A 24,610-nucleotide genomic window follows, 5' to 3' on the forward strand; every position below is an offset into this window, starting at 1 on the left:
CTACCTATCACTTTTCTTATTCCCTTTTCTGTCTTCTGTTCTTGTCCTTGATTCTCCCTCCTCTGACTCCTTGCATAGGTTCCCATCCCCCTGCCATTTTAGTTTAACCCTCCCAACCACTCTAGCAAATATTCCCCCTAGGGCATCAGTCCCGGTCCTGCCCAGGTGTAACCTGTCCAGTTTGTACTGGTCCCACCTCCCCCAGAACCGGTCCCAATGTCCCAGGAATCTGAAACCCTCCCCCTCACACCATCTTCTCAGCCGCATATTCATCCGATATATCCTGCTATTTCTACTCTGACTAGCACGTGGCACTGGTAGTAATCCTGAAATCACTACCTTTTAAGGTCCTGCTTTTCAACTTACTTCCTAACTCCCTATATTCTGCTTTTAGGGCCTCATCCCTTTTTCACCTATATCGTTTGTACCAATTTGTACCACGACCAATGGCTGTTCACCCTCCCCCTTCAGAATGTCCTGTAGCCCCTCTGAGACATCCTTGACACTAGCACCAGGGAAGCAACGTACCATTCTGGAGTCTCATTTGCGACCACAGAAATGTCTATCTATTCCCCTTACAATTGAATCCCCTGTAACTATTGCATTCCTGCACTTTTTACTCCTTCCCTGAGCAGGAGAGCCAATCATGGTACAACGAATTTGGCTATTGCTACTTTCCCCTGGGAGGCCATTCCCCTCAACAGTATCCAAAGCGGTATATCTGTTTTGCAGGGGAATAGCCACAGGCGATTCCTGCACTGCCTGCCTAGTCCTCTTGCTTTGCCTGGTGGTCACCCGTTCCCTTCCTGCCTGTGGACTCTTAGCCTATGTTGTGACCACCTCTCTATACATGCTATCCACGATACTCTCCACCTCGCGAATGCTCTACAGTGTCCCCAGCTGCCGCTCCAACTCCGAAACCTGTGCTTCCAGGAGTTGCAGCTGGAGATACTTCCTGCACACATGCTGGCCCCGGGCTCTGGAAGTGTTCCCGGCTTCCCACATAGAGCAGGAGGAGCACACCACGGCTTTGAGCTCTCCTGCCATGACTTACCTCTTTAAATTAAATTAAACCTTTTGGAAGATACTTAACATCAAATAATATCAATTACTCTAGGGCCCTTCTTTCCTGCTCCTCGTTGTTACAGAATATAGCCCTTACAAACGATGAACTACAAAATACGACCTTGAAAACTATAAGCAATAAAAATAGTAAATATTTACCCAACCACACTCACGGTATTCAAAGGATCACCTCATTCCCTCCTCACCAAACTCCCAAAGCAGCACTCCAGTGCAGACTGTGATGCTGACTGTAGGACACTCTTCCCAGACTGCTTCACAGCGATGCTGACTGCAGGACACTCTTCGCAAAAGCTTAGCTCTATCTATCACTTGCCGCTTATGCTATTTGGCATGCATGTAGTCCTGTGTGATAGCTTCACCAGTTTGGCATCTCATTTTTAGGTATGCCTGGTGCTGCTCCAGGCATGCCCTCCCACACTTTTCATTGAACCAGGGCTGATCCCCTGGTTTGATGGTCATGGTATAGTGGGGGATATGCCCGGCCACAAGGTCACAGATTATGTTTGAGTACAATTCTGGTGCTGCTGATGGCCCACACTGCCTCATGGATGCCCAGTCTTGAGTTGCTGGCTCTGTTCGAAATCTATCTCATTTAGCACTGTGATAGTGCCACACAACACGATGGAGGGTATTCTCAAAGTGAAGGCGGGACTTCGCCTCCACAATGTCCACTCCTACCGATACTGTCATGGACAGATGCATCTGCAGCAGGCAGGTTGGTGAGAATGAGGTCAAGTATGTTTTTCCCCCTTGTTGGTTCCCTAACCACCTGCCACAGACGCAGTCTAGCAGCTATGTCCTTTCGGCCTCTGCCAACTCGGTCTGCGGTTGTGCTACCAAGCCACTCTTGGTGATGGACATTGAAGTCTCCCACCCAGAGCACATTCTGCGCCCCTGCCATGCTCAGTGCTTCCTCCAAGTGATGTTCGACATGGAAGAGCACTGATTCATCAGCTGAGCGAGGGAGGTATGTGGTAATCAGCAGGAGGTTTCCTTGCCCATGTTTGACCTGATGCCATGAGACTTCATGGGGTCCAGAGTCGATGTTGAGGAGTCCTGTCTGCCACCCCAATTGCCCGCCCCCTGACCGTATACAACTGTGCCTCCAGCTTAGTGGGACAGGCCATAGCCAGGGATGCTGATGGTAGTGTCTGGGATGTTACCTGTAAGGAATGATTTCGTGAGGATGACTGTGTCAGGCTGTTGCTTGACTAGTCTGTGAGACAGCTCTCCCAATTTTGGCATTGGCCCCCATATGTTAGTAAGGAGGACTTTGCAGGGATGACAGGGCTGAGTTTGCCATTGTTGTTTCTGGTGCATAGGTCGATTCTGGGTACATTCCTTTTTTGAGACTTTGTAGCAGTTTGATACATCTGAGTGGCTTGCTAGGCCATTTAAGAGTCAACCACATTGCTTTGGGTGTGGACACACATGTAGGGTAAGGTAAGGATGGCAGGTTTCCTTCTCTAAAGGACATTAGTGAATCAGATGGGTTTTTACAACAATCGTCAATGGTTTCATGGTCATCATTAGACTTTTAATCTCAGATTTCTATTGAATTCAAATTCTACCATCTGCCATTGTGGGATTCAAACCCGGAGCATTGTTCTGGGCCTCTGGATTACTAGTCCAGCAACAATACCACTATGCTATCGCCTCCTTGCCACTATGCCATCGCTGATAGAGTTAAAGGAGGAAGGATTACAGGATGCTTGAGTGAGCATAAACGCCGAGATGGAATGGTTGGTCTTAATGGCCTGTTTCTGCCCTGTATATTTTATGCAATTTTATGTGATACTTTTAACGGTATAAGGTTGACCTTGCAGGACGAATACATTCCCAAAACTAACTAGCTCTTACTGAACACATATGACTCTAAATGGATTAATTAACAAGTTGGAAGTGAGCCAAAATGAGCCAATGGCCTCTACATATCATGGAAAGGGAAAGATGAAGGGGTTTACTGGGATGGCTGGAAAAAAAATGAAGAATCAAGGTAAAAGGATGATCAGAGGCACAAAAGGAGACCTATGAAAATACAATGCAGTTGTGGGTAAGCTTAACAGTAAAAATTCTGTACCACAACAATAAGGAGGGAATCAGAGAAAAAATGAAAACCAGAAAAATGCAAATGTACTTGAAACTGAGAATGAGCACAAAATAGTAAATATTTGGAGTGAAAACTTCCTCCAAATATTCACAAGGGAAGACATGTGCAACATGGCTTCCCCAGACAAAGATATCCCAAGCGGAAGTTCTGGTTTAGGCTAAATGGATTGAAATCAATTAATTCAGATGAGATAGATGGTATTTATTCCAGAATCTTGAACGAGACAAGGGAGGAGATTTGTGAGGCACCAACTGCTTTCGTAAAGGATTCAATGGATATTGGGAAGTACTAGTTCATTGAAAACAGGCTAGCGCAGTGCCATATTTAATAAGGGAGGGAAAAAATTAGCCATATTCCTAATCTCATTTTCTCTGTACTCTTAGCAATCGTATACACATTTACAAGATCACCTTTCGGACACTTCTTTACCCAGCTGAAGGGCTGCAGTCCATCTGATCTTTATAACTCAGACTTCAAACTCTGGGGATCAGCCTCGTAGCTCTTGGAATTGCCTCCAACACTTCAATATCTCTGTTGTTTCTTGGCAACCCAGAACTAGTTAAAACTAGTTGCATTTAATTTTAGGACTGAAGGTAGGAAATTCCTCTCCACACTGAGCAATTAGTGTCTGAATGAATTCCCAAATAGAGCAGTGGAAGCAAAAACCCTGGAAATATTTAAGTAATAAAAATGCTTCAGTGGGGGGGTTGGAGGGGGTGGTGGTGGTGGGAGAGGAGGGGAGGGGAGAGGCGTTAAAACCTAAAGTGGGCCAAATGGCTCCCTCATCTGTAATTATCTTGTGATCTTGTGAAATCATAAAAAGCAAAGCATGACATTAGATATTAGCTTGGAATACTATAACTTGGAATACTCCCTCTATTGCTGCCATGTCCAGATTCTGCAAAGTCCCCTACTCTTCACTCTTGGCGACATCCTATACTGTGGACATTTCAGCGGTAAATTCACAGCCACCCAAGAGGCTAATTGCCCTGTGACAACTCATACTTGTCCTTCAGTCTAAAACATGGTGCTCACAATGAATTTTAACAACTGTGGCTTTCCACTGAGGAGTTGCATGTGCTGTTTAAGAGAAACCAATGATTACAGGAGAGCAAACAAGGACTGGAAGTAATTTTTAATTTAATGAAATGAAACATCATTAACTGACAGGAATTGGCACATCAGTATGTAGCTGCTATAGAAATGTGGGATTTATAATTACAGTCAGCATTAAGACTTTCCCTTTACTCAGCTGTTCAGTACCTAGGATTGGTGTTAATAGGAACCATTAAGATTAAATACAAAAGCAGTCATCTGCTGCAGATGCATGAAATCCCTCATAGATCATTATTATTTGCCCACAGTACCTAAAGCCAATCTGAGCTGTAGAGCTACCCAGTGAAAGCGATGTGTCTGAGGAGAGCTTTATTAAACCAAGTGTATGTTAAGGTTATGTGACATTCAGAGTCATAGTTGATCGTGTGTACTCTGTGACATTCAGGAGTATATCTCTTAGTGTGAGCTCTGTGTGATATTTCAAGGGCACATCTCTTAGTACATTCTACGTGTGATTGTTACGATCGGGTGAGAGAGGTGGAATGCTCCTTTCTTTTCCCACTCCCCACTTGACTGTAACACGCTTTTTTAAAAGAATGCGCTTGCCAATTCAATGAGTGTTTAACTGTTTACATGCTGTGACTGTAAAAGACGCAAACAGACAGGTTTCCTTGAGATTTTTTTAAAAAGGAAAAGGGGATAGTTTTTATTTTACTTAACCTGGTCTAAGTACAATAATAAAAACACTCCAGCTTTCATGCACACTCAAGGTTACATAAACAAAAATAGATTACAAAGTCAGAGGATAAATTAAGTGATATTTTTAAAGTCCAATAAAGATTAAAGTTAAAAGCAAAATACTGCTGGAAATCTGAAACAAAAACAGAAATATCTGGAAAAACTCAGCAGGTCTGACAGCATCTGCGGAGAGGAACACAGTTAACGTTTTGAGTCCGTATGACTCTTCATCAGAACTAGGGAAATATAGAAATGAGGTGAAATATAAGCTGGTTGAGGGGGGTGGGACAGATAGAGCTGGATAGGGGGCCAGTGATAGGTGGAGGCAAAGAAGAGATTGCCAAAGATGTCACGATAAAAGGACAAAGAGGTGTTGACGGTGGTGATATTAGCTAAGGAATGTGCTAATGGTGACATTAAGGGTAGAAAGCAGGACGAGCAAGTGACAGATGGCCCTAGTGGGGGTGGGGTGGTGGGAAGGGATCAAAATAGGCTAAAAGGTGGAGATAAAACAATGGATGGAACTGAATTTAAAAATAATAGAAATAGGTGGGAAAAGAAAAATATATTAAAAATGATTGGAAAAGGGGGATCGGAAAAGGGGTGGGGATGGAGGAGAGAGTTCATGATCTGAAGTTGTTGAACTCAATATTAAGTACGGAAGGCTGTAAAGTGCCTAGTCGGAAGATGAGGTGCTGTTCCTCCAGTTTGCGTTGAGCTTCACTGGAACATTGCAGCAGGCCAAGGACGGACATGTGGGCATGAGAGCAGGGTGGTGTGTTGAAATGGCAAGCGACAGGGAGGTCTGGGTCATGCTTGCAGACAGACTGAAGTTGTTCCACAAAGCAGTAACCTAGTCTGCGCTTGGTCTCTCCAATGTAGAGGAGATCGCATTGGGAGCAGCGAATGCAGTACCAAACGTAGACTGGGCGACCGCTTTGCGGAACACCTTCGGTCTGTCCGCAAGCACGACCCAGACTTCCCTGTCGCTTGCCATTTCAACACACCACCCTGCTCTCATGCCCACATGTCTGTCCTTGGCCTGCTGCAATGTTCCAGTGAAGCTCAACGCAAACTATCACTGGCCCCCTATCCAGCACCTCATCTTCCAACTAGGCACTTTACAGCCTTCCGGACTTAACATTGAGTTCAACAACTTCAGATCATGAACTCTCTCCTCCATCCCCACCCCCTTTCCGATCCCTCTTTTTCCAATATTTTTTAATATATTTTTCTTTTCCCACCTATTTCTATTATTTTTAAATTTAGTTCCATCAATTGTTTTATCTCCACCTTTTAGCCTATTTCGATCCCTTCCCACCACCCCACCCCCACTAGGGCCATCTGTCACCTGCTCGTCCTGCTTTCTACCCTTAATGTCACCATTAGCACATTGTTAGCTAATATCACCACCGTCAACACCTCTTTGTCCTTTTGTCGTGACATCTTTGGCAATGTCTTCTTTGCCTCCACCTATCCAGTCCAGCTCTACCTGTCCCACCCCCCTCAACCAGCTTATATTTCACCTCATTTCTATATTTCCTTAGTTCTGATGAAGAGTTCTACGGACTCGAAACATTAACTGTATTCCTCTCCGCAGATGCTGTCAGGCCTGCTGAGTTTTTCCAAAGATTAAAGTTATATGGTTCTTGTAGGTTGATGATTTGGATGGATCCAGGTTGAGCTTGGTGGTCTTTCTGGTTTCAGTGCTGAAGCGGTTTCAAGGTGTAGACAGATGATTTATCTGTTCTTCTGGAGACAGTGGCTGCTGAGTTAAGATCTTTAAAAACCTCTGCCTGCAGTGCCTGTATACTCAAACAGCAGACAGGGTAAGTGCTTGCAAGATAGTTGTGAGAGAGAGGGAGGCCCACACAGTGGTCTTTTCTGCTTCTGTCTTTGGCCTGGAGAAAACAGTTTCTTAAAACACAAAAGAGAGTTAGCTGGCTTTTCACATGACCTGCTCTCTCACCAACTGACCCAAATGTGGTCATGACCAGCGTATTCCAGGTGGATGGTTTTAACTTGATTAACTTATGGCTGGGTGAATTCCTTTCTTGGCCAGAGTTCATTATCTGAGATAATTACATCTAATGCATAATCCCCACCCATGTGATTGTCTAGATGTTCTGTGATGGGTTAGGAGTTGCTTCCATTCGCAGTCCTTCAAGTTCTGCTGGGGTTTTCTAGACAGGTTGGCTTCACTTAATGGTTTTGGAATTTGTTATGTACAGGGATGCAAATGTTCAGCCGTCTTGAATCTGTGCTTTAATCATGTGCTGGTGAGCCCAAAGCAGAAACCCTCCCCCAGGTTGATAACTTCAGTTTGAACTAGTACAAGTGCAATGGGCCGAATGTCCTCCTTCTGTGCTGAAATTTGTATAGCTGTGTGCAACATTCAGGAACACACCTGTCACATTAGCTCTGAAGAAGAGTCATACAGACTCAAAATGTTAACTCTGTTTCTCTCTCAGCGGATGCTGCCAGACCTGCTGAGTTTTTCCAGCATTTTTGTTTTTATTTCAGAATTCCAGCATCCGCAGTATTTTGCTTTCAACATTATGCATAGTGTTTGATATTCAGGATTAAATGTTAGGGCATATTTCCTATTCTGCATGGCTGATGGCACTGATGAAGAACAGTGAATGTGGCTGGAAAAATGTGCAAAGATCCATATTACTAGATTCCTGTCAGTTACACGATCTTCTAACTAGCATTTTAGACTAGTTTTAAGGGGCTCTCACACAAAATGCCCAGAATTCTCAGTGTCATTGACGGAAGACTCCTGCTCCTCTGTCATTACCACCTGCTCCTCCAGAGCTTTGCACTGTTACTCACACATCGTTACCCCCTGAAACTCACTAACTTCATCATCTGAAGTGAATGTTGATCCTTGTAATCATTGGGAGTGATGCAGACTACTGGAAATTGCTGCCTTGTTCTGGACCACTGGCAAACTGCTGCTCCATGCCTACAATGACACAAAATGAACAGATGTTAGAGCAGCTGTTTCCACAATGCCCCTTCCAATACAGCCTACATTGCAAGATATGTGCAGTCACTGTTGTAATACCGTAATGCATTTTATTGTGAAAGCAGAGAAGTAGACCCTGATATTCCTCTGCGTCTGGACAGCACTACTTAAGGATTTCCTGGGGGAGTGGAGGTACGTGGATTATTTGTGCCGTAACAGCCACAAAGAAGGAGCAACCATATAAATGAGGTGGCAGGGCTTGATCAGAGCCTTCTGCCTCATTTTGTCGTAGTGGTGCTTCATGGGATTACCAGCAAATGTTGGTGGTGCACCTTGTGCCCAGTTCCCTCAGATCAATGTTTTTAACCAGGGCAGGCATCAAGATTTGAGATGCCTAAGGGGTAAGTGGTTTTCTTCCCTGTACTGTCATAGAGGTCTACAGCACAGAAAAAGGCCCTTTAACCCATTGAGTCTGCGCCGGTCAAACAAGTACCTAACTATTCTAATCTCTCATTCCAGCACTAGGGCCATAGCCCTGAATGCCATGGCATCGCAAGTGCACATCCAAATACTTCTTAAATGTTATGAGGGTTTCTGCCTCTACCACCCTTTCAGGCAATGAGTTCCAGATTCTCAACACCCTCTGGGTGAAAAAAATTCTTCCTCACATCCCCTCTAAACCTCCTGCCCATTACCTTAAATCTATGCTCCCTGATTATTCATCCCTCCACCAAGAGGAAAAGCTCCTTCCTGTCTACCCTATCTATGCCCCTCATAATTTTATACACCTCAATCATGTCCCCCCTCAATCTCCTCTGTTCCATGGAAAATAACCCCAATCTATCCAAACCCTCCTCATAACTAAAACTCTCCAGCTCAGGCAACATCCTGGTAAATCTCCTCTGTACACTCTCTAATGCAATCACATCCTTCCGATAATGCAGATTCCAGAACTGCACGCAATACTCTAGCTGTGGCCAAAGCAGCATTTTATACAGTTCCAGCATAACCTCCCTGCTCTTATATTCTATGCCTCGGCTAATAAAGGCAAGTATCCCATATGCCTTCTTAACCACCTTATCTACCCATCCCGCTACCTTAAGGGACTGGTGGACATGCACACCAAGGTCCCTCTGATCCACGGTACTTCCCAGCGTCCCACCATTCATCGTGTATTCCCGTGTCTTGTTTGTCCTGCCCAAGTGCATCACTTCACACTTATCTGGATTAAATTCCATTTGCCACTGATCAGCCCATCTGACCAACCTGTCTATATCCTCCTGTAATCTAAGGCTATCCTCCTCACTCTTTACCACCCCACCAATTTTCGTGCCATCCACAAACTTACTGATCAACCCTCCTACACTCAAATCTAAATTGTTTACATATATATATCACAAACATCAAGGGACCCAACACCGATCCCTGTGGAACACCACTGTACACAGGCATCCAGTCACAAAAACACCCCTCAACTATCACCCTCTGCTTCCTGCCACTCAGCCAATTCTGGATCCAAGTTGCTAAATTGCCTTGGATCCCATGGGCTCTTACGTTCGTTATCAGTCTCCCATGCAGGACCTTATCAAAAGCCTTGCTGAAGCCCAAGTAGACTACATTAAATGCATTGCCGTCATCTACACACCTGGTCACCTCTTTGAAAAATTCAATCAAATTGGTCAGACAGGACCTCCCCTTAACAAAACCATGCTGACTGTCCTTGATTAATCCCAGCCTCTCCAAGTGTAGATTAATTCTGTCTCTCAGTATTGCTTCCAATAGTTTCCCCACACTGAGGTAAGACAGACTGGCCTGTAGTTCCCTGGTTTAACCCTTCCTCCCTTCTTGAATAATGGTACCACATTGGATGTCCTCCAGTCCTCTGGCACCTCTCCTGTGACCAGAGAGGTATTGAAAATTATTGCCAGCACCCCTGCTATCCCCTCCCTTGCCTCACTCAACAGCCTGGGATACATTTCATCCAGGCCTGGAGATTTATCTACTTTTAAGCCTGCCAGACCACTTAGAACCTCCTCCCTTTCTATGCTAATATCTTTAATTATATCATGGTCCTTCTGCCTCATTTCCATACCCATGTCATCCCTCTCACTTGTGAACACTGACACAAAGTATTAATTTAGAACCCTACCTATGTCTTCTGGCTCCACACGCAAATTACCACTGTGGTCCTTAACGGGCCCTACTTCTTCCCTAGTTATCCTCTTACTCTTAATATACTTGTAAAATAACTTTGGATTTTCCTTTATTTTACCTGCCAATGTTTTTTCATGCCCCCTTTTTGCTCTCCTAATTTCCTTTTGAAGCTCCCCCTACACATTCTATACTCCTCTTGGGCTTCTGCTGTTTTGAGCCTTCGGTATCTGCCATAAGCCTCCCTTTTTCTCTTTATCCAATCCTGCGTATCCCTCGACATCCAGGGTTCCCTGGATTTGTTGGACCCACCCTTTATCTTTACTGGAATATGTTGGCCCTGTACTCTCCCTATTTCCTTCTTGAATAAGTCCCATTGCTCTGGCACAGATTTTCCTAAAAGTAACTGCTCCCAGTCCACTCTGGCCAAATCATATCTGATCTTATTAAAATTGGCCTTCCCCCAATTTAGAACTCTGATTTCTGGCCCATCCTTGTCCTTTTCTATAACAACCTTGAATCTAATGGAGTCATGATCACTATCTGCAAAATGCTCCCCCACTGATACCTCTACCACTTGCCTGGCTTCATTCCCTAAAATTAAGTCCCCCTCTCTTGTAGGACCTTCTACATACTGGCTTAAAAAGCTCTCCTGGATGCATCTTAAGAATTCTGCTCCCTCCAAACCTATCACACCATGACTAACCCAGTTAATGTTGGGGAAGTTGAAATCCCCCACTATTACTACCTTATTATTTTTACACTTCTCTGAAATTTGCCTCCATATCTGCTCTTCTATTTCTCTCTGACTGGGGGCCTATTTGGGGGCCTATAGTACACTTAGCAGTACTGCACTGGATGCTTGGGGTTGTGAGATCTCTGGTTATTGCCTTTAGATAGCAGCCAGGAGACCTTGCACCCAGCAGCCATTCCAGCTGGTGCAGACCTCTTGGGCCTGTAGAAGAGGTTAGAATTCTCTCACACCAATTCTGGATAAAGACCCGTGCCTCCTGAATACCAGGTTGAATGGGAGAAACTGAAGCTGGAAATGCAGGTATGTTGAAGTCATGTGTGGTGAAGAGTGTTCAGGAGGAAGGTGGCCAGTACTCTTTTGACGTATTGAAAGGAGACAAGAGACAGGCAGTACAAGATCACACAAGGTCTTGAGATAGTTTCCAGTGATTGCCCCACAGGTTGGCATGTACACTTGGATAATCTTATCAGTAAATTAGAAGCAGATGCTGGAAATCTGAAATAAAATCAGAAAGTGCTGGAAACACTTGGGAAACCTGACAGCACCTGTGAAGAGAGAAACAGAGCTAATCTTCCAGGTCGAAGGCTTTTCAACAGGGCTGCAGCAATAACTTATACTTATACAGCGCCTTTAAAGTAGGGAAACATCCCACAGCGTTTTACAGCAATAGTCAATAAAAATAGACAGTAAGTCAAAGAAGGAGATGTTAAAGATAGGTGACCAAACACTTTGTCAGAGAGCTAGGTTTTAAGCAGAGTCTTAAAGAAGCCACTTAATGGGGCAATGGGACATAAATACAATATACCCTTTCCTAAAGCTGTAGGGTGGAAAATATTACTGGCAAAATCAAGGAAAAGCAAAACATATTTGGGGACAGGAAATGGAAACAGCAGGATAAAGATATGAGTAGCACAAGACCACATTTCCTGTTTAATGCATGTAAAATGGGAGCACCATTACATGAGGTCGGTCCGTTCCTAAGGGATAGCAATGATGAATGTCGTGGTGAGAGATAATAACCTAGATCAATGCTTTGGAACATTTGCTGAAAAAGACTGTATACGTGAAGGAAATTGCCAAGGTAACAATACCCAATACCAACATACTTCTGAAATGGCCTAGCAAACCACTTAGTTGTATCGGACCGCTAAAAAGCCAATAATAAGGTATGAAACCAGATGGACCACTGGCATCGACCTAGGTACCGAGAACGGCAACAGCAAACTCAGCCACACGTTGCTGGGGGCTTATGCCAAAATTGGAAGAGCTGCCTCACAGACTAATCAAGTAACAGTCTGACATAGTCATACTCATGGGGCAACATTCTCCCCCCGTCGGGGAGGAAACGCGAGAGCAGGCGTGAGTGGGCACGCTTCCAATTGGCGCCCCTGATTGGGGGCGCACCGCCATTTTATGTGGGCAGGCCAATTAAGGCCTGCCCAGCGTGACGTGCACCAGGAAGCGCTATGCGCTCCCTGTGCGGGCGGGGGGGGGAGTCCCTCAGCCGGGAGTGCGCTCTTTGGTGCATGTGTGCGAAAGAGTGCACAGATCTCTCTGAGGCAAAGTGCTACCTCAGGGAGATCGGCACCGATTTAAAACTTTCAATAAAGATTAGAAAAAAAATTCCCTGCCATGTCCCCTCATGTGACACTGTCACATGAGCTGGGACATGTCCATAACTTTTATTGTAAAATATTCTGCATTTTTTAAATCACTCATAAAACCTCATCCCACCCGTGGATGAGGTTTCATGTTTCTCCACAAGCCCGCCTAGGCTCCTGGCCTTCCTGCCAACCTTAAGGTTGGACGGGCAGGTCCATTAATGAGTTCAATTGGTTTTTTTAATGGCCTTAATAGGCCATTGTCAGGTCCAATCGGATGCGCACCCGCCGAACTGACAATCTAAATGATGCGGGGTGATGTCAGGATGCACGCCTGACGTCACCCTGCGTCATTTCATGCGACGGCGAACAGGCACCGCCCTCGCTCGCTGACCGGAAGATGCTGGCCATGGAATCATAGCTTACAGATAATGTTCCAGACACCACCATCACCATCCCTGGGTATGTCCTGTCTTATCGGCAGAGGTGGCGGCACAGTGGTATATAGTGCAGAGGGAGTTGCCCTGGGAGTCCTCAACATCGACTCTGGACCATATGACGTCTCATGTCATCAGGTCAAACATGGGCAAGGAAACCTCCTGCTGATTACCACATACTGCCCTCCTTCAGCTGATGAATCAGTAGTCCTCCATGTTGAACACCACTTGGAGGAAGCGCTGAGAGTGGCAAGAGTGCAGAATGTACTCTGGGTGGGGGTCTTCAATGTCCATCACCAAAAGTGGCTTGGTAGCACCAGTACAGACCGAGCTGGCAGAGTCCTAAAGACATTGCTGCTAGATTGGGTCTGTGGCAGTTGGCGAGGGAACCAAAAAGAGGGAAAAACCTACTTGATCTTATCCTCCCCAGCCTGCCTGCTGCAGATGCATCTGTCTATGACAGTATCGGTAGGAGTGACCGCCACGCAGCCCTTGTGGAGATAAAATCCTGCCTTCATATTGAGCAAACCGTCCATCATGTTGTGTGGCACTACCACCAATTTCAAACAGATCTAGCAACTCAAGACTGGGTAGCCATGAGGCGCTGTGGGCATCAGCAGGAGCAGAATTGTACCTAACCACAATCTATAACCTCATGGTCCAGCATATCCCCCAATCTACCATTAGCATCAAATCGGGGGATCAACCCTGGCTCAATGCAGGGTGCAGAAGGGCATACCTAAAAATGAGGTGGAAGCTACAGCACAGGACTACTTGCATACCAAATAACATAGGCAGCAAGCGATAGACAGAGTTAAGCAATTCCGCAACCAACAGATCGGACCTAAGCTCTGCATTTCTGCCACATCCAGTCATGAATGGTGGTGACAATAAAACAACTCACTGAAGGAGGAGGCTCCACAAATATCCCCATTCTCAATGGTAGGGAAGTCCAGCACATCGGTGCAAAAGATATGGCTGAAGCATTTGTAACAATCTTCAACCAGAAGTGCTGAATGGTTGATCCATCTCAGCCTCCTCCAGAGATCCCAGCATCACAGATCCCAGTCTTCAGCCAATTTCATTTGCTCCATGTGATATTGTCACAACCCACTGGGGATAGTGAGCTGCAATATCAAGCCCCACTGTTCCCTGAGCCGCGACAAACGTGAAAAAGTTTGATCAAACCACTGGATTGCCCCAATTCTACCTAACTGTTTAATTTGGGTTAACGGAATACGAGCACCAGGTTTGTAAACTTAATAAGTAAATAACTGTTCATTGAACAAACTGTCTTTAACCAGTAGTAAAAGAAAGAAATATGAACCGTTAATTTTTATATAACCTAAACTCTACCCCTTCTTAAATCCCTACACAAACACATACAAGCCACATAAGACACACAAAAGCATGGATTTTAAGGGTGGGATAAAACTGTTCAATTGTGCCAATTCCGGAGTACAGGATTCGATGGGTTGATTTTGATCGATGTCTCCCAAATTCCTTTCAGTTCTTGTTGATGACATGAGGTGGTCTTCCAGCACTTTCAGTCTTTAGTTCACTGATTGAGCACTTGCCTTTCAATGTCTCTAACAGTGATTTTCCCTTTTTGCCTCTTGACAGGGGTTTTCAGAGAGTGAGCAGGTTATAGAGTATGAGAAAAAAACACATGTTGTTATTATTGTAGAATTACTGGATTCTTGCAAATGCAGGAGAAAGAGGTTTCAGGTCATGTTCCTTTCAGGCAAGTAGCTGTTCTGCTCTGCTCTCACACAAAACCGGATACCTGGTCAGGGGCCAATTAAGATGCTGTCAGGCAGCTCCCTTGGTCCAGGACTCCTTTCTGGTACCATCCTGTCTTTCATGTCACACTCTGTATAGGATTGCAACATTGTATTTATCTCTCATCCTGTTCCAGTGGACCTGTCTTTCAAATTGCAGCCAGAATAAGTTTAAATCCACAGTACAACAGAAATAAAAATATATGTTCTTTACAACAGTCCAACAGAATTAAAAAGATACATTCCTTACAATGTCAAGGAACAGCTGCTATGGGCCCTAACAATATTCCAAGACTTGTGTTGCAGAACTTGTCGCGCCCCCAGCCAAGCCATTCCAGTACAGCTACAACATTGGCATCCATCTAGCAATATGGAAAATTGCCCAGGTATGCTGTGTACACAAAAAGCAGGACAAATCCAACCCGGCCAATTACCGCCTCATCAGCCATAGAGGTCTACAGCACAGAAAAAGGCCCTTTGGCCCATCGAGTCTGCGCCAGTCAAACAAGTACCTAACTATTCTAATCCTTCTTTCCAGCACTAGGCCCATAGCCTTGTATGCCATGGCATCGCAAGTGCACATCCAAATACTTCTTAAATGTCATGAGCGTTTCTGCCTCTACCACCCTTTCAGGCAGTGAGTTCCAGATTCCCACCACCCTCTGGGTGAAAAAAATTCTTCCTCAAATCCCCTCTAAACCTCCTGCCCATTAACTTAAATCTATGCTCCCTGGTTATTCATCCCTCCACCAAGGGGAAAAGCTCCTTCCTGTCTACCCTATCTATGCCCCTCATAATTTTATACACCTCAATCATGTCCCCCCTTAATCTCCTCTGTTCCAGGGAAAATAACCCCAATCTATCCAATCCCTCCTCATAACTAAAACTCTCCAGCTCAGGCAAAATCCTGGTAAATCTCCTCTGTACTCTCTCTAATGCAATCACATCCTTCCGATAATGCAGATTCCAGAACTGCACGCAATACTCTAGCTGTGGCCAAAGTAGCATTTTATACAGTTCCAGCATAACCTCCCTGCTCCTATATTCTATGCCTCGGCTAATAAAGGCAAGTATCCCATATGCCTTCTTAACCACCTTATCTACCCATCCCGCTACCTTATGGGACCGGTGGACATGCACACCAAGGTCCCTCTGATCCTCGATATTTCCCAGGGTCCTACCATTCATCATGTATTCCCGTGCCTTGTTTGTCCTGCCCAAGTGCATCACCTCACACTTATCTGGGTTAAATCCCATTTGCCACTGATCAGCCCATCTGACCAGCCCATCTATATCCTCCTGTAATCTAAGGCTATCCTCCCCACTCTTTACCACCCCACCAATTTTCGTGTCATCTGCAAACTTACTGATCAACCCTCCTACATTCAAGTCTAAATTGTTTATATATACCACAAACAACAAGGGACCCAACACCGATCCCTGTGGAACCCCACTGGACACAGGCATTCAGTCAGAAGAACACCCCTCAACCCACCCTCTACTTCCTGCCACTCAGCCAATTCTGGATCCAATCTGCTAAATTGCCTTGGAAAACATGGGCTTTTACCTTCGTTATCAGTCTCCCATGCAGGACCTTATCAAAAGCCTTGCTGAAGCCCAAGTAGACTACGTCAATGCATTGCCCTCATCTACACACCTGGTCACCTCTTTGAAAAATTCAATCACATTGGTCAGACATGACTTCCCCTTAACAAAACCGTGCTGACTGCCCTTGATTAATCCCAGCCTCTCCAAGTGTAGATTAATTCTGTCCCTCAGAATTGCTTCCAATAGCTTCCCCACCACTGAGGTTAGACTGACTGGCCTGTCATTCCCTGGTTTATCCCTTCCTCATTTCTTGAATAATGGTACCACATTGGCTGTCCCCCAGTCTGCTGGCATCTATCCTGTGACCAGAGAGGTATTGAAAATTATTGCCAGCGCCCCTGCTATCTCCCCCCTTGCCTCATTCAACAGCCTGGGATACGTTTCATCTGGGTCTTGATCATCAGTAAAGTGATGGAAGGGGTCATCAACAGTGCTATCAAGTGGCACTTGCTTGGCAATAATCTGATTACTGATGAGCAGTGTGGGTTCCGCCAGAGTCACTCAGCTCCTGACATCATTACAGCCTTGGTTCAAACATGGACAAAAGAGATGAACTCCGGAGGTGAGGTGAGAGTCATTTCCCTTGCACCAATGCAATATTTGACCAAATGTGATATCAAGGAGCCCTAGCAAAACTGGAGTCAATGGAAATCAGGGGGAAAACGCTCTACTGGTTGGAGTCATACCTAGCACAAAGAAAGAAAGTTGTTGTTCCAGGCCATCATTGCAGTAGTTCCTCAGGGTAGTGTCCTAGGCCCAACCATCTTCAGCTGCTTCATCAATGACCTTCTTTCCATCATAAGGTCAGAAGTGGGGATGTTCACCGATGATTGCACAATGATCAGCACCATTCGCAACTCTTCAGATACTGAAGCAGTCCATGTCCAAATGCAGCAAGACCTGGGCAATATCCAGGATTGGGCTGACAAGTGGTAAGTAAAATTCGTGCCACACAAGTGCCAGGCAATGACCCTTCTCCGACAACAGAGAATCTAACCATCGCCCCTTGACATTCAATGGCATTACCATTGCTGAAGCGCCCACTATCAACATCCTGGGGGTTACTATTGACCAGAAACTGAACTAGACTAGCTATATAAATACTGTGGCTACAAGAGCAGGTCAGAGGCTAGGAATCCTGTGATGAGTAACTCACTTCCTAACTCCCCAAAGCCTATCCACTATCTGCAAGGTACAAGTCAGGAGTGTGATGGAATGCTCTCCACTTGCTTGGATGAGTGCAGCTCCAACAACACTCAAGAAGCTTAACACCATCCAGCACAAACCAGCCCACTTAATTGGCACCCCTTCCACAAACATTCACTCTCTCCACCACCGACGAATAGTGGCAGCACTGTGTACCATCTATAAGATGCACTGCAAGAACTCACCAATGCTCCTTAGACAACACCTTCCAAACCCACAAGGGCAGCAGACACATGGAAACACCATGACCTGGAAGTTCCCCTCCAAGCCACACACCATCCTGACTTGGAAATATATCGCCATCTCTTCACTGTTGCTGGGTCAAAATCCTGGAACTCCCTCCATAACAGCACTGTGGGTGTACCTACACCACATGAACTGCAGCGGTTTAAGAAGGCAGCTAATTACCACCTTCTCAAAGTCAATTAGGGATGGGCAATAAATGCTGATCTAGCCAGCAATGCCGATATCCCATGAATGAATAAAGCAAAAAAAATGGGTGTTGGCGGCATTGGACTTCCATGTGTTGGTCCATGGTTAATCTTGGCAAGGTACTGCAGTGGTTTGCCATTGCCTTCTACAGGTGGCTGACCAGGAATCTCTCCGGCTCTTACTGCCTGCCACAGGTGTATGTTAGAAGGATTTACAGTTGATACTCAACCTGTTTGGTCACATTATGAACGTACCTTCCTTGGCCATCAAGTCTTGGAGTGGGACTTGAACCCAGAGATTATCAGAGGCAGAGACACCAGCACTGTGCCACAAGACCACCCAATACCAGCATTTACTGGCTAAAAACATAAAATGGTGAAATATTCATCAGATCAGGCAGCTTAAGTAGAGAGAGAAAAACAGAGGCCTTGACAATGGTGGGATGTTGTTTGCTGTGGTACTCCATCTCATCCCATATCATGACACATGCTGCAGGTCTGCGTTGCATATTGTTGCACAGTATGGAACCCTTTAGTAGTTTTGAAGAAGGGTTTATGTCTAAAACATCACTGAATTGAGTTTTGTGTTGTTGGTGTTATAACACACATTAATTCTGACCTCTCCCGCTGTGGCTGCCAGTGGCCAAAGTGGAGTGGGACCTCACTATGAACATTGAGCTCTATGGGTGCCATATTAGTGAGTGCAAAACCTTTTGTGCTCATATATCATAGCTCGATGCCTACAATGGGAAACATACCCCCATAGGGTGCAGCCTTTGGAGTACAGCTATCAGGGTGTTGGATCCTTCAGTCAAAGCTTAAGGCTCTGTAATTGATTGCCTGACACATTGTGAGGTTGCTTTGCTACCAGTCTTAGGCTTTATTGCCTGGAAATTAATGTGAATAATTTTATCAAATTCCTCTCTCCACTTTACTGTTTATTTCAAGCATGTTACTATAGCGCAGAGAGGAATTTGATGCAAACACTTTAAACCTTTGTATGATAGCATCACACATTGCAATCTCCAGCTGTATATTGTTTGTAAACTGAGATATTCTTGCAAGGCTTTCTGAATGTATTTGGGCCACATCCAAAGAGGGAAATGTTAAATAACATTACTTAGCTGCTGGGAAAAGTCGGTGGTTGAAAGGTTCAGCAGGTCATCAAAGCTCGTTCAAGACACCAAAATCCTTTTTATTTCTCTCAGGGCAGACCTAGTTATTTATGACTGAACAGTTCTCAGCAGAAATTTGTTCATGATTTTATAATAGGGTGAATAAGACAGAATGAGTCCAGACAGCAGTATAATCCCCTCAGGAGAAAAAAACAGATCAAGGTGTGATATCTAGTAGAAGTTACGTAAATAATTTACACATTTAATTGTGCGCAGCCTGACGCAAACACTTTCTGTTACAATTGGAATTTTTCTGAATGCAGCTCCTGATCGAGATCCAGACTCTGGTAGAATATTCCCTGTGTTTTTCTGGAACTTCTTCGAACTGAATGCCCTGGCATTTTTAACTGCTCCTTTACTGTTGTTTGCTCAAGTGGACTGGGGTGCTTATCGAGGACCACTTGTGCTCAAAGGTCTGGGTTCACATCAATGCTCTGAATGTTTGAGTTCCAAGAAATAAATTACTGCTGTTGCTGTAAATCTGAAAAATATAGACATCCTGGAAAAACTCAGCAAGTTAGACAGCATCCATGGACAAAACATAATTCAGTGACTTTTCAGGCATAAACCCTTCCTCAAAATTGCTAAGGTCTTCCACCCTGTGTAACAATATGTTACGCAGATCTGCAGCATTTGTGACACGATCTGGAGTGCCACAACAAACAACATTCAGTGGAACATAAGAGAGTAACAAAGCAACAGCCTTTTGGCTCTGCCCCGCCAATTCTGTCATTTCCCTTTGGCTCTGCCCCACCAACTCTTTTGTCATTATTGTGTTCAAAAATTTCAGAATGTAATCTCTGCCCTCCCAGCAACCCTTCTCCCCACCACCATCCCCGTGCCATTTTGTTTCCTTTTCTTTGCCTGTTTCAGTCTTAATCCTGTTTTTGTCTTGTTTTTAATTTAGGACAGCAGATAGTCACAGCTGTTCATTGGCACCTTACAGCCTTCTGGACTCAACATTGTGTTCAATAATTCAAGACCGTAATCTCAGCCCCCATTTTATTTCCCTTTCTTTGCACATTTCAGTCTTAATCTTGTTTTAGCTGTCCAACAGCAGCTGTTCATCATTCTGCCGTTCACACCTCCTCTGGATTCACCTTTTGTTTCTTTACTTGTCCCATTGCTACTCCCTTTGGCTCTGCCCCACCAACTGTTTTGTCATTTAATGGCTCCCATCTACCACCCTATCCCAGACCTTCTCTTTTGTTCTTTTCCCACCCTCCCCCATTTGATCTACTTAAAACCTATTACATTTCTAACTTTTCATAGTTTTGATAAAAAGGTTCTCAACCATCCTTGAGGTGGGCAGGGGGAGTCAGGAAAATTCCAAGCTCAGCCTGCTCTCTTTGGGTGAAAGTGCCCACCAAGGCGGGATCTTCAATTGCTGGGGAGCCGGGTGATGACTGGAGTAGGGCCAGCTGACCCAGGAGGAAGTGCGGAGGCAGCCACAGGGGCTGTTGGGTGCTGAAGCGGGCCATTTAAAATGCCCGCCTCAATGCCATGGGACTTTGCCCCAGTGGAAAAAATATCACAAAGGCCTTCCATCCCTCACCCCTTATACCCACTTCACCCTCCAAAGACTCCCATGCCCCACCCATGCCACCTCATGTCCCCCACCTACCCCCTCAGGGTCCTCATGCCTGCTATGCCAGGCTCTGCCATTCCCCCCCATGTCCCTTCATGCCCCATGCCAACCTCAGGCACTTCCATGCCCATTAACCCACTGTACACTTTCTAGAACAAATGAACAGCACAATGTAAAGTGTGATATGTAAAAAAAAAAGCTTTGAAAGCATGTACTCCATTGATAAATTTCTCCTATGAAAATAAGGCCTGGCCTAAAAGCTAATAGAAGTGTTAATCATCCAGGCAGGCCCTTTGAAGTTTCAAAAACCACAAACCGCAAGCACTTGGAACCAATTGAGCTATGTAAACAAACACATTGAAACTGACCACAGAGATCAGAGAGCTTGAATTGTCAATCAAGTAATGTTTACACTGGGGAACAGGTGTTCTGTTATTCAAATAGATGCTTGGATCTCAGCCAAACCTCATAATGTACCCATATGTTTGTTTACATAGCTCAAATGCTTTCAAGTGCTTGTAGTTTGTGGATTTTGAAACTTCAAAGGGCCTGAGTGATTGACACTTTTATTAGCTTTCAGTCCAGACCTTTATTCATGGGAGAGATTTATCAATGGAGTACATCTTTTAAAGCGTTTTTTTTTTCACACCTCACTTTACACTGTGATGTTCATTGGTTCTTGGAAGTGTGGAGTGGGTCAATGGGCATAGAAGTGTCAGAGCTTGGCATAGGGGGCATGAGGGGTCATAGGGGGTGGGAGGAAGGGCAAAGCCTGGCATAGGAAGCATGAGTGGCCTGATGGGGTGGATGGGGCATAACTTGGCTTAGGGGACATGAGGGGAGCTTTTGAGCTTACCTTTTTAAAGGTCCCCTCATGGACACCAAGGTTTATGACTCCACTAAGGGACTGTGAACCACAAGTCTTTAAAAACCTGGCCTAGCTCCATGGAAATTGAGGAGGAGTGGTAGAAGCCTATCTACACAATGGAGCCAGCCAGGTCAAAAATGCCAGGTGTGGGCTTCTGACAGGAAACAGCCTGCATTCTTTAAAGGCACTCCCAAAAGTCGCACAGCCTGAGAATGGGGTCAGGAATCCTGGAATCGGGATCCGCCCGCTATTTTTAAAGGGCTGCCGAGTCAACCGGACTCGGTGAAAATCTGGGCCAAAAATGCTTCTCTCTCCATTGATGCTGCTAGATCTGCTAAGTATTTTCAACATTTTGTCTTTTTAATTTCATATTTCTGCATCTGTAATGTTTTGCTTTTGTATAGAGTGTAATAGCAGGTGCGAGCAGATTGTTGAGTGCCCCAGTGCAACAGGTGCCAGTGTGCATTACAGTACAATATGTACAGTGTACAGTACAGTGCTTAAGAATACTGGAAGATCTTAGAGACTTTAACCTTTGTACTGCCCCTCATGTCTGCTGCTGCTCTTCAAGAGGTCTTGCACCATTCATTCCTCCAGCCTGCCATGAGAACTTTTTTGCGGTTTGAAAAAATTAGCTGGTCCAACAAAAAAAAATTGATATCAACCATTAAAATGAAATCCAAAGTGTTTGAGCCCTTTCTTTAGTGCTGTTAGTCATTGGCAGTGAATGAACAGATATACAATAAGGTTTAGTTTAACAGTCTTGTTATTGTCAATTTTCCTTCTGAACATATTGATTGCTTGTTAGTCATCCACAAGGACCCCATCCATTATTCATAGCTGAGACTTGACGCTGAGTTTTCATAAGCTGAACTCGATTCTGTCCTCACCTGTGACCCACACATGCACATTCCAACACTGATTAGTTTGCTTTCTCTTAGCCTCAATGGAGGCCAATTGTAGCATTCCTACTGCCACCATGGCTAAAATTGGCTGTCTTGGCTGGGCAGGTATAGAGCCAATGCTGTCTTCACCAAATTGAGCCATAGGACTCAAAGATGCTTCATAAAAAGAAAGAGGATAACTTAGGAAAGAGTAGGACCTATTAGAGACCAAAAGGGAACCTGTGTTTGGAGGTGGAAGATATGGGCATGGTACTTAATGAATATCTTCACAAAAGAAGGGGATGATGCAGACACTGTAGTTAAGGAGAAAGAGTGTGAAATATTGGGTTGCATACACATAGAGGAAATATTAAGATGTTGAACATATTTGAAAATAGATAACTTGCCAGACTCAGGTGAAATATATCCCTGGCTGTTAGGCGAAGCAAGGGAGGAAATGGCGGGAACTCAGATCATCATTTTCCAATCCTCTCTCCCTACTGGTGTGGAACTTGGTGGACTGCTAACATTGCACCGTTGTTTAAAAAAGGAGGAAAGGATAGATCAAGTAATTGCAGGCCAGTCAACCTAACCTTGGTGGTGGACAAATTATTGGAAAAATTCTGAGGGACTGTATAAATCATCATTTAGAAAGGCACAGATTAATCAAGGACAGGCAAGGTGAATTTGTTGACCATTGTATTGACTAACTTGATTGAATTTTTTGAGGTGTTAACAAGGGGCTCGATGAGGGTAGTGCATGTTTACTTGGATTTTAGCAAAGATTTTTACAAGTGGCACACTGGTCAGAAAAGGAAGAACCCATGGGTTCCAAGGAAAATTGGCAAGTTGGATCAAAAATTGGCTCATTGGCACAGGAAGGAAAGGGTTATGGTCAATGGGAATTTTATAACTGGAAGGCTGTTTCCAGTGGGGTTATGCAGAGCTCAGTACTCGATCCCTTGCTTTCATGGTATATCTCAATAATTTAGATTTAAGCTAAGAAGTTTGCAGATGACAAAACTTGGCCCTGTGGTTGATGCTGAGGAAGAAAGCTGTAGACTGCAGAAAGATATTAAGGAATGGTCAGGTGGGCAGAAAAGTAGCAAGTGGAATTCAGATCGGAGAAGTGTGAGGTAATGCATTTGGGGAGGACAAACAAGGCAAGGGAATACACAATTAATGGTACGACACTGAGAAGCGTAGAGGAATAGAAGGACTTCGGAGTGCATGTTCACAAATCCCTGAAAGTAGGAAGGTGGATAAGGCGGTTAAGAAGGCACATGGGGTGCATTCAAGGCATAAAATATAAGAGCAGGGAGGTTATGCTGGAGCTGCATAAAACACTAGCTAGGGTACATCTAGCATACAGTATACAATCCTGATCATTGCATGACAGGAAGGATTTGATCATACTTGAGCAAGTACAGAACAGATTTACAAGGATGTTTCCAGGACTGGTGAATTTATGATATAAGGCTCAATTAGAAAGGCTGCCATTGTTTTCTTTGGAACGGAGAAAGCTGAGGGAAATTTAATTGAGGTGCATAAAATGTTGACGGGCTTAGATAGGGTGGATAGGAAGGACCTATTCCCCTTAACCGAGAGGTCAATAGCCAAGGGACATGGATTTAAAGTAATTGGTAGAAGGATTAGAAGAGAATTGAGGAGTAATTTTTACACCCAGAGAGTGGTGGGGATCTGGAATTCACTGTCTGAAAGGGTGGTAGAGGCAGAAACCTCACTACATTTAAAAAGTACTTGGATAAGCATTTGAAGTGCGGTAACCTACGGGGCTGTGGTCCAGCATGTAGTAGGTGGGATTAGGCTGAATAGCTATTTTCCGGCCAGCACAGACACGATGGACCAAATGCTCTTCTTCTGTGTCATAAATTTCTACAATTCTTTGATTTTCTCTCTTCGAATTTCTTCCTTTTACAATATGGGCTATACTTCATTATTGAATACTCAAGGATAATTCTTATCTGAGGTTGTACCTGGGGCTTTTCTGTTTCTGTCTGGCTCTCTTGTTTGGGATTGAACAGATTTACAAGGATGTTTCCAGGACTGGTGAATTTATGATATAAGGCTCAATTAGAAAGGCTGCCATTGTTTTCTTTGGAACGGAGAAAGCTGAGGGAAATTTAATTGAGGTGCATAAAATG

At 44.6% G+C, this 24,610-nt stretch overlaps 1 long non-coding RNA gene across 3 annotated transcripts in view; it reads left to right on the plus strand.

Moving 5' to 3' along the window:
* LOC144681920 (uncharacterized) overlaps positions 1-24,610 on the plus strand; it is a 258,533-nt gene that overhangs the window by 125,591 nt on the left and 108,332 nt on the right. The gene's annotated exons all lie outside the window — the stretch shown is intronic.

This window comes from Cetorhinus maximus, chromosome 6 (genome assembly GCF_964194155.1).
Source record: "Cetorhinus maximus chromosome 6, sCetMax3.hap1.1, whole genome shotgun sequence".
Classification (NCBI taxonomy): Eukaryota; Metazoa; Chordata; class Chondrichthyes; order Lamniformes; family Cetorhinidae; genus Cetorhinus; species Cetorhinus maximus.